Source organism: Crotalus tigris, unplaced genomic scaffold (assembly GCF_016545835.1).
Source record: "Crotalus tigris isolate CLP2741 ecotype Arizona unplaced genomic scaffold, ASM1654583v1 scf7180000018419.1029430, whole genome shotgun sequence".
NCBI lineage: Eukaryota > Metazoa > Chordata > Lepidosauria > Squamata > Viperidae > Crotalus > Crotalus tigris.
This window is the reverse complement of record NW_024096993.1, coordinates 1,005,689-1,016,734: the sequence shown is the minus strand read 5'-3', so window position 1 is coordinate 1,016,734 and position 11,046 is coordinate 1,005,689. Positions and strand designations below refer to the sequence as shown.

The following is an 11,046-nucleotide window of genomic DNA, read 5'->3' as shown; positions in this document are numbered from 1 at the left end:
AGTCTTCATTCATCTCCCAGAAGAACCGTGCCTATTGCAAATCTTGGATTACTTTTGTATTGTATATATCACAAAAGCTCATTTTCACTCCTGTTCCTTTTGTTAGGAGATATTAAGCTTCAGAAATTTCAGAGCCTCATGAACCATTTTAGAATTTTCAGAATCAGAATCTTATTACATTTTATTTATTTAATTATTAAAATGATGGGTTATTGACAATCACACTAAGGATTCTTTTAATATTATTCGAAGACCAAATCTTGGTGTTTTCTATCAGAAATTTATTCCTGGAGTTTTAAATATTTCATGAATCTAATATAGAGAATAAGAGAGAGAGCTGCTTTATTTAATTTATAAATATTGGTTTCTTACATACACATTTCCTTAAAATCTTAGTATATATACTGATCTACATTCTGCCATTGAATTCTTGAATTTCATTATTTCCTATCTGAAGTTGGCCCTTTTCCCTAATGTTGCTGCCACTGCATGTTTTAAAAAGTTATATAGGAAGCATGCAAACAGTAATACATTTAACATTACGATTTTGTTTCAGCTGGGCATGATAATTATGAACATTTAATTAAATAAGAATTTCAGATGTATTTCTACAGTAACATTTATCTTCCTAGAAGCCTTATCTAGCCAACTAGCCTAATAAAACAAGCTTATCTTTAATTGCTATTTTGTGATAGTTTTTGGCATTAAACCAATGGGCCAAAGACTAAGCAATGGAAGACAGAAGATACTGTTAGGATCTTTTTCTTGAGTCAGGAGATAAACTGAGGTTTTATACATATTATTTTTAAGACACACAAAGCCAGAATACTACTGCTGAGGAACCTATTGATCCTACTCAACAAGAAAGTGCCCCTAGATGGTTATGACTCACTTTCCAATAGCTGCCCTCTGCTCCGCCCACCCAAAGGCCATGCACCACCTCCATGGCCCACTGCAGATCGCCCAGGTAGCCCTGCAGCACCATGGCAGCCACTCCCTCTGCCCACATCCCACAGCATCATCTGCACTCCGGCTGCTGCTCCATGTGGACTGTGCCTGGGGGGCGACTCTCCTCCAGGGGGGCTGCTGGTGAGGAGGGGGCCGCAGGGGGAGGCAGGGCTGGGGCAACGGCGTGTGTGCCCACAGAGAGGGCTCCGAGTGTTGCCTCTGGCACGTGTGCCATAGGTTCGCCACCACTGCACTAGGTTTATAAATGAAATGTTCATTGTTTATATCAAATGTACAGAGTAAAACAATATTGATATACTATATGTTGATGTACTGGACTGTAATGCAAACTTGGAATGTCATTTGCTGGTAAAGACAGATTACTTTCAGACAAATTTGAAAAAAAAATTAGCTTGCTGCTTGTAAATAAACTAAAGGTTACAACATACCGATTGAAGGATCATGCCCACGCTGGCTGACACATTTTTAACCTTCAGGAAATGTTTCTTGATTGACTATGTACAGCTGAACTATATGTTACAAAAGATCTGAGCTAAAGTACTGTTTTGAGGTACATACTCAGCTCTTTTAAGTTGTCAGGTTACTATATAACCTCCTGTGAATTGAAAATGTACCAGAATATTCCCAGCATTCTTCTGTGACTGAATACTGGAGGGGGAAATGAGAACTGAGTAACCTAAATTATTGTTTTATAGGTAGTCTTTGACTTAAGTGGACCTGCCATAGCATGGGAATAATACTAGGAAGAAGGTAGTCTTTGACATACTACATAATTGGGAATGCAACTTCTGTCGCTCAATGAAGCAGTCACTAAATTAGTTGTATCTTATTTTATGATACATTTTTTTGCCCTGGTCATTAAGCAAATCCAGCTTTCCTTGTTGACTTTGCTTCCCTCCACCCCGGAAAGGTCGCAAATGATGATCACATGACCCCAGGACAGTGCAACTAGTGTAAATATGTACCAGTTGCCAAATATCCAACTTTTGATCACATGACCGTGGGGACAGCTTTATAATACAACTGGTTTCTATCCATCTGACCTAATCTTCCCTGACCCTTTGTTTTTAAATTAATTAATTCATCTTCTAAATTCCAGAGCAACCCTAAATGAGATGAATGGCACTGTGTATTACTTAGACTCTTCAAGGTGTCCCTTGCCAACTTGCACCAATCTTGTTCAGAATGTGAGCATGTTTTATTTTCCTCCCAAACTGGTTAGTGGCCTTCATAGTTCTGCTTATTGTAGTAGTGTTGGTTATTTCTCATCCAGATTGGCTAATAGGATGAAATTCTGCAGTGAATACAACAGCTCGAAAGCTTAACACAGGTAGTCCTCTATGTATGGCCACAATGGAGCTGGAAATTTCCATTGCTGAGCAAGACAGTTAAGCGAATTGTGGCCCATTTTACAACCTCTCCGACCACAGTTGTTAGGTGAATCACTGTAGTTGTTAAGTTAGTAACACGGTTGTTAAGTGAATCCGGCTTCCCCATTGACTCTTTGCTTGTCAGGAGGTCACCAGATGTAATTGCGTAGCTCTGAGGACACTGCAACTCTCATAAATACAGGCCAGTTGCCAAGCATCCGAATTTTGATCACGTGACCAGTGGGATGCTGCAATGGTCTTAAGTGTGGAAAAACTGTCATAAGTTACTTTTTTCAGTGCCATTGTAACTTCATATGGTCATTAAATGAATGGTTGTAAGTCAATGACTACCTGTAGGGACACCTGTGGGATACTTACAGGGAGTTGCACTTTCTCAGGAACAACAGGCCCTATTAGCAGAGCAGCTAATTTTCCACACCAGGGGTAGGCAACCTTGGCTCTTTTACGACTCGTGTACTTCAACTCCCAGAATTCCTGAGCCAGCGTTGCTGGCTCAGGAATTCTGGGAGTTGAAGTCCACGAGTCGTAAAAGAGCCAAGGTTGCCTACTCCTGGTCCACACCAATTATTATTGAACTGTGAGGCAGCTTTGGAAAAGCTTTTCCCCAAGCGGTATGCTGTTAATTGAAGAAGAAGGTGATTTTCTTAAAATAATCAACCTAGACATGGTTATTCCTAGTTTTATAGAACCTCAAAGGAGTTCATGGGTTGAGCAGATGCACCTAGATTTGCAGATCTTGTTATTTTCCAGTGTCAGTCTTGCTACCACAAGTTCAGAGCCCTCACGGGCTGCCCGCTTATTCATTTATTTTTAAGTTCACTTACTAGATTGCTTCAAGTAATGGAAGCTCAGCTCAGAAAATGCACTGCTCTGATTACTGGCTTGCTCCCCTTGACCTGCAGCTTCTGAGAGTGACATTCATATTTGATGTGCCCCATGGCAGTGGGTAAAGCTAAATTAAATAATCATTGGAAAAGCTTCTGTGGCGAAGAGTCCAAGCTCTTCTGTCGAAATCCACGACACAGGAGAGGCAAGTTCAGAAATCAGAAATCTTTGTTTCACGGACCGAAAGGGTACAGACTGAGAACTGAGATTATCAGGCTAGAAATAAAAAAAGGAACGTGAAACTCTCTATTCTTCAGCGTGAAATAGATTCCAGGTTAGACCTTTAATTTCTGCATGTCAAGATTGTGCTGTACTTTTCCCTCAACGAAATTGCCCTGCTCTGTATCTACTGGGGGAAAGATAACTGTTTTGACTCCGAAATCTACAAGACTCTGACATGTCGGAGCATCTGTGCCCACTCCTTTCTTTCTCTTTAATATGCACAGATCAGTGGTTCTCAACCTTTTTAATGCCGCGACCCCCCAACCAGTTGTAAGTCGAGGACTACTCAACCGGTCGTAAGTCGAGGACTACTCAACTGGTGAAGTACCGTTTGCAGAATGGGACTTTTGGTGGGCTCAGCAGGGCAGAGACAGCCTGGACAATTCCTATTGGCTTTTGAAAGCCAATAGAATTAGACTCTATTCAAGAGAGTCTATTCTATTGGCTTTCAAAAGCCAATAGAATAAAAAGGAGTAGCACAGCTAAGGAAAAGGGGGAAAAAATGGCGGACTGCATTGTTTGGCGACCCCCGTGAAATGGTCGTTCAACCCAAATGGGGTCCCGACCCACAGGTTGAGAACCACTGGCATAAATGGACATACCCCTTACTCTGTTGAAAATCATGGAAAAAACATCCCTAGTGGGGAAAAAAACCTAGCAGTAATTACTTCCTTCACAACCAGAGCTGGACACGTGGGCTGCTTGTTCCCTGTTGCAGGCAGCCAATGTTCTTCAAAGGGTTGTTGGGAGTCAGCCATGGGGGCTGCCTTCCTCCTTTCAGTGATCGCACTGCAAACTCACTGCCATCAATATTAGGGAAAATAGTGATCTTTCTCTGCAGAGCCACATCGGAGGTGTTGGCTAGATTCCTGGCTGCTCAGAGCTGGGTGTGGACGAATCACCCAGAATCAGATACAAGGTGCATTTCCGTACCAGCAAATACATTTTTTTTTCATGTGTCTCAAATGCCTTGTGTATAAATTGTAAGTAATCAGACAGGTATTGGGCATCATTACGCTTATGAGTAAAGAAATGTAAAGGAATAGTCATTTTTGAAAGAAAAATGAGTTTCACTTATCTTGCCTTGAAAGTTTACACCATTGATCAGAAAAGCCTGTTCTGTTGTGTAAGGGGAAAAAAAACAGAAGCTGTTGTGGTGGTGGTGGTTCAGAACAGAGACAGTTTTGTTGGTGTAGGAACCAGATTTGGCGTAGTGGTGAAGCACCAGGCTAGAAACTGGGAGACTGTGAGTTCTAGTCCTACCTTAGGTACAAAACCAGTAGGGGTAACCTTGAGCCAGTCCGTCCTCTCAACCTTAGGAAGAAGGTAAATGGCCAGCCGCTTCTGGAAATAACTCGCTGAGAAAATTACAAGGTCTTGTCCAGGCAGTCTCTAGGAGTCAGTATTGACTCAAAGGCACACGCACACCCACACACCAAAAAAAAGTTCAGTAATCAAAGTTTATATGTTGAGGATATTCAATGTAAGGTTGTTGCTTATATGGTTTACACCAGTGGTTCTTAACCTGGGCAATATTGCCCCCCAGGGGGCGATTTCATTTTTCAGGGGGGCGAAGGAACACTACAGTCCAAAAAGTAATTTAAGCGTGAGAATAAGAATTTGTATATAAGGAATTGGTTACAGTTCAACATGTTAATTATTGATGTAGTTGATCCCTCCAATTTGACTGGAAGCAATTTTTTAGCAGTTGCCAGCAATGATTTTGCTCTTTGTGAGCATTTGGGAAGAGGCAGGAGGAATTGAATGCTGCACCTTTAAAATGTATGTGTGTAATTATACCTTTGTGAGTGGGAGAGATTGGAAATCCTCTGAAGTATATACACACTCTCATACAACATCCCAGGGGGGGGGGGGCTCAATTTGGAGACTCAATCTGTGCGTGGATTTTTTTCTTCCATTCAATCATGTCCCAGAGACTGCCTTGACGAATCCCTGCAGCTTTCTTGGCAAGGTTTTTCAGAAGTAGATTGCCGTTGCCTCCTTCCTAGGGTGGAGAGAAAGTGGCTGGCCCACGGTCATCCAGCTGGCTTTGTTCCTAAGACAGGGCTATTTAATTACTGTTGGAAAACATAGCAGGAATTTGCTACTGTTTTAAAGTGTCTTACTTTTTTTTATCTTAATTTATTACAAATTATATACTTCAGGGACTTTTAAAAAACTTTATGAAAATATTTCCAGAAGTGACTAATTACCAACATGATTGATGTTGTGATTACTTCTTGATTCATATTTGACATTTATATCCACCTATTTGACACAATAAGATTACATCTTTCTGAAAACACTCAATTTTTGCCTTTCAGTTTGTCAGAAAATATCCCTGCTTTTGCACATTCTCAGCAAAATAAAGGATATACACAGTTCCTTGCTACCTTGCTTGAAGAATTATGTATCAAAACTGAAGATCTGGAAAGTCTAACAAAAATATTTAGAAGTGGCTGACTCCCTCACTGGTCAGTAATTTTCTTTTTTTGTCTTGTGTTTCTCTTCTTACTTTGCATCGTATAAGATCCCCTAGCAAACAGCCTAGATAGGGACCATTATTAACTCTAACTATAGTTTCCAATTTATCATACGGTATCAGTGGTTGCACCCAAACTTTCAACAAGTCAAAAGGTAGTCCTTGCTTTTTGATCGCTCATTTAGTGATCGTTGAAAGTTGCAATGGCACTAGAGCAAGGCTTTTCAAACAGTGGTATGGGTACCACCTGTGGTACATTGGCACCTGGCAGGTGGTACGCGACCATCCTAGAAAGATGGTAGCGAAAGGGGGGAATGAGCTGAACCGGTGGCAGCACCGCACAAGCCTGAGGGAGAGATGACTGGAGCTGCAGGGCTGTCAGGGCTCAGTGGAAGCGCCAGGATCAGCGCCAGGCTCCAGCTGGAGCTTGGCACTGATCCTGGCGCTTCTGCTGAGCCAGAAGAAGCGCCAATCAGCTGGAATGTTGCAGCATCTCCAGGGTCTTGTGATTTACATTCAGATGCTTGGCAACTGATTCATATTTATGACGGTCACAGTGTCCCAGGGTCATGTGAAGTGACCAAAACCTGCTGCAACCACCCAGCAGATGGGGGGGGGGAATAAAAACCAAACACCCCCCACTCCCACTGCCAATGTTCAACAGAAATGCTCACAACAATGAAAACCTCAGACAGGAGGAAGAGCACCGCCGGGTGTCTTGCTCGGCTGTGGCTTGGGGGCCACTTTTTTCAGTGCCATTGTAACTTCGAACAGTCACTAAGCGAACTGTTGTAAGTGGAGGACTACCTGTACTTCGTCACTTTTTTCCTTTTTATTTTGGGTCATCAAGTTTTTGACACCTTGCTAGGCGACTGGTGGTATTCAGATGTTGCCATATCCTAAAAGTGGTACAATGGGTGAAAAGGTTGAAAAGCCCTTCACTAGAAGAGTGGTACTTATAGGTAGTCCTTGACATATGACCACAATTGAGCCCCAAATGTCTGTTGTTACGTGAGACATGGGTTAAGTGAGTTTTGCTCCATTTTTCAACCTTTCTTGCCACGGTCGTTAAGTGAATCATTGCAGTTCATAAATTAGTAATATGGTTGTTAAGCAAATCTGGCTTCCCCGTTGATTTTGCTTGTTCAAAGATTGCAAAGAGTGATCACATAACTTTGGGACACAGCAACGGTCATAAGAATGAACCAGTTGCCAAGCATCTGAATTTTCGTCCCATGATCACGGGGATGCTACAAAAATTGTAAGTCTGAAAAACGGTCATAAATCACTTTTTCCAGTGCCGTTATAATTTTGAATGGTCACTAAATGAACTGTTGTAAGTCAAGGGCTACCTGTGTAACCTTTGTAGTCATGTGATCATAATTCAGGGGTTTGGCAACCTGCTCGCAGTTAAAATGGCTGTAGCGTCTCGTGGGCGTGTGACCGCCATTTGCAATCGTCCCTGCCAGCTTCCGACAAGCAAAATCAATGGGGAAGCTGGCAGGGGAGTCACCAGTTGCTCTGGTAAGTCTTCTTCCTGTGCCATGTTGCCCCCTCTGTCTCCCAATCTTCCTGTACTTGTGCCACCACACCTTCCCTACCCCGGCCTTCTGGAGCCTTCCAGAGCTTGTGCCATGCTGTACCCTCCATCCCCCAGCCTTTCCGCACTTGCCCATAGACTAGGGGTGCGAGACAATATTCCAGGGACTGCGAAAACTTGGATTTAGAAGTTTCAAAATTGTAGTGTATATGCATAATTTGTTATTTCGAACTTTTGTAAGGGGTGCGAGAATATATCAGAAGCGTTCTAGGGGTGTGGGGTATAGAAAAGGTTGGGAACCACTGACACAGACTGTGCCAGGCGTCCCATGGTCTCCCCCAGCCTCCTCCCCTTCCCCCAGCACTCCCTGGCACCCCTCCTCTGTTCTGGAACTTCTGCCACTTCCTGCTTAACAATTCATGCATCTTGGGGTTACAACAGCAACTGCGACTGCTGTACATTATTGTTGCTAAATGGCACAGTCATATGACATTATCACTTTATAACTGCATCACTTAGCAAAGGCAATCTCAGAGCTGGTCGTAACCCAAGAACCACTGATATATGGACTTACGCTGACAGTAGAGAACTACTCTTGGTTCTGTATTTTAACTCTGATGATGGAAAAAGCATGAGAGATTGATTAAAGAGATGCTGTTTTGTGAAATTCTAGTCACCACTTTCATGTTTGTGTTGCAGTGATGATTTTGGGGGGAAGTTACTAGATTTCTGGAATTGAATCCCTGAGACTTTATGTTCTTTATTTTATATGTACATTTTCAATCAGTGTTATTTTTGTGTTTTCATGGGTAAGCTTTTGAAATTGCTTATTTGACGTCTAATAAATGTTTTATTATGATACTGCTTATACTTTTTAATGTGCATTTTTTTTACTTACAGAATAAGAAGATCATCCTTCATTTCTCTCTTGAACAGAGATTGAATTAATGTTCCACACTGGATTTGTCAAACCGCTAGAAATGTTTTTGCAGTTTAGTTAAAAATACCAACTTTTTAAAAAAAAACAACAATGACAAGAGCTTTTATTATATTGCTGCTTGTTTTATTTTTTATAAATTTAATTTCACCACATTAAATTAAACTTTTTCAAATGGAAGAATATCTGTGCCATTTTATTGTTGCACCAATCGGATGTCAAAGGACATAATTTCTCAAGAAAATATTGTATCATGTGATGGGAAGCCCATTTTTATTTATGTTCGTTATTTGAGTCTTCAAAAAAACCAGATGCGTTGGAATTTGAATGCCCTTTCAGTTTTCTTAATAAAAAGACATAATTTCAATCACTTGCAAAATAATAAAACTAGTTTCAGTTTTAAATTATTTTCAACTAACTGATTGAGAAGTTGGAGAGCTCTTTGTTCTCAGGATAGACCAGTGTTTCTCAACCTTGACAATTTTAAGGCATGTGGACTTCAACTCTGGCTGTGGAATTCTGGGAGTTGAAGTCCACATGCCTTAAAATTGTCAAGTTTGGGAAGCACTGGGATAGACTGACTTGGCCCTCCAAGTTCTGAAGAATCTACACACTCCCAAAGCTCAATGGGTCTGCTTTAAGGTTGCCTGCATCCAGATATTTCTGCCTTGTGACCCCATGGATTTATTTTCCTTGGTTTTAGGATTCATGATTTCCATACTCAGAACCAATGCACAGTTCATTCCAAGTTTATCTTTCACGGATCAATCACTAGAAAGCTAGAAAAGTCTTTGGAAGTCATGTGGTCCAGTATACGTGTAGTCCTTGAATTACAACTGTAATTGAACCCCGCAATTGCGATCGTAAATTGGGACAGTCATAAAGCAGGTCACGGCATGACTGGAGCTAATTTGACAAATTTTTTTGTGGCAGTTGTTAAGTAAAGGGAGAGGTTGTAAATGAATGATTGTTAAACCCACTTATTGTTTGCTGTGGGCCAGTTTTTGCCAGAAACCAGAAGTAAACTCCAGTTTCTAGCAAAATTGTAAGTTGTGGTCACATGACCATGGGGCACTGCAAATGGTTGTAAACGTGGGACAGTTGCCAAGCATCCAAAATGTAGTCAGAATCTCAAAACTAGGTTGTAAGTAGCTTTGGGGCAGTTCATAACTTTGAACAGTCACTAAACAACCGGTTGTAAGTCAAGGACTACCTGTAACACAATGTGCAACTGAATCTACAAACTCTGCTCAAATATTTCCAGCAAAAAAAGGTACAGGTTTCCAAGATATTTCAATTTTTAAAGAATTTGTTCTGTGTAAAGGTTCTCCTAATGTTTAGTCAACACTTAACTTCTTTGGAGTTTTATTATGGAATATATAAGATATCACAGGAACACACAGGAGGCAGAAAATAGTTAAGGGAGGAAATAGCGCTTAACTATATTAGATATAGGTAGACTAGAGAATTATTTGGATAGGTCTTCAAGATTCTGTTACCATTCTTTACTAGCAATCAAGATCTTTCCAGAAATCCATGTAGGTCTTGTTTCCTGAGCATGCCTGCCATGAAAGGCTTGACAAGTTTTCTACAACTGATTCTTGTCTTGCTTTCCAAAACCATGTATGGCTTGATTTAGAATATTTGCACTTAGATCAGCTGCATGATGGTTTAGGTTTCACAACGAAGCCACTAAGACAATCTTTTTACAGGTGCAAAGTGAGCATCTCCATTGCAGGACTTCTGAATCTGGCACTTTTATTCTGGATAATCTTCCTATTCAGAGATTAAGCCACATTAAAAAATGATGGGATTTACTGAAGGTGACTGCTTGAATATAGTGGTTAAGATCCATTAAGGTGCAAAATAAGGTGGTTTTGTCAACTGCAGGCTCTTGATTTTCACAGGTTTACTTCGTTACGTTTCCTGTTTAGCAGCATGATTTTTTTTTTTTACAGGTTTATTTTAGGGCTACACTTTAGTGCTTAATCTTTCAAAACATCTGAACTTTTACAAAATGTGGATTGTTTACAATGTTTAAAGGACTAGATTTGCCAGTTTCACTGTGACAGAATAACACATTTTCATCCCCACCCTTTCCCCTTGTTTATCATGGGAAAATTAACTTAATCCTTTCCAGCTCCTACAGAAGATGTGTCTGTGTGGGTGTGAGTTAGGTGTTTGTTTTTACAGCACTCCACTTATTCTTACTTGGTAAAGGCAGAAAAATGGAGGGGTTTTTGACTATATATAATAAATAGAACTATTAATAGCATAAATTAATTAATAGCATGTATTGGCTTATACTTTGCTGATGCTCTACATCAATAACATTTAGGCTTATATACTGTGCTATAGTGCCTTATAGCACTCTCTGGGTGGTTTACAAGGTAGAAACATTATTTGCATATTGCCCCCAACTATCTGGGTTCTCATAAGGATGGGAGGCTGAGTCAACCTTGAGCCCCATCAGGATCAAGCTCCTGGCTGTGGGTAGAGTTTGTCTGCAATACTGCACTTAACCACTGTGCCACGAGGGCTCCTGATTGGCGCCAAACGGTATGATTAGGTGACTAAATAAAAGATTACCATGTGGGGCAATTCAAATATATATATATCT

At 40.8% G+C, this 11,046-nt stretch overlaps 1 long non-coding RNA gene across 1 annotated transcript; it reads left to right on the top strand.

Moving 5' to 3' along the window:
* Window positions 1–5,363: 5,363 nt before the first annotated feature.
* LOC120312065 lies at window positions 5,364–8,796 on the top strand. The gene is made up of 2 exons (XR_005557780.1): window positions 5,364–5,941; window positions 8,390–8,796. It is a non-coding gene; the product is annotated as an uncharacterized LOC120312065 (long non-coding RNA).
* Window positions 8,797–11,046: the final 2,250 nt, after the last annotated feature.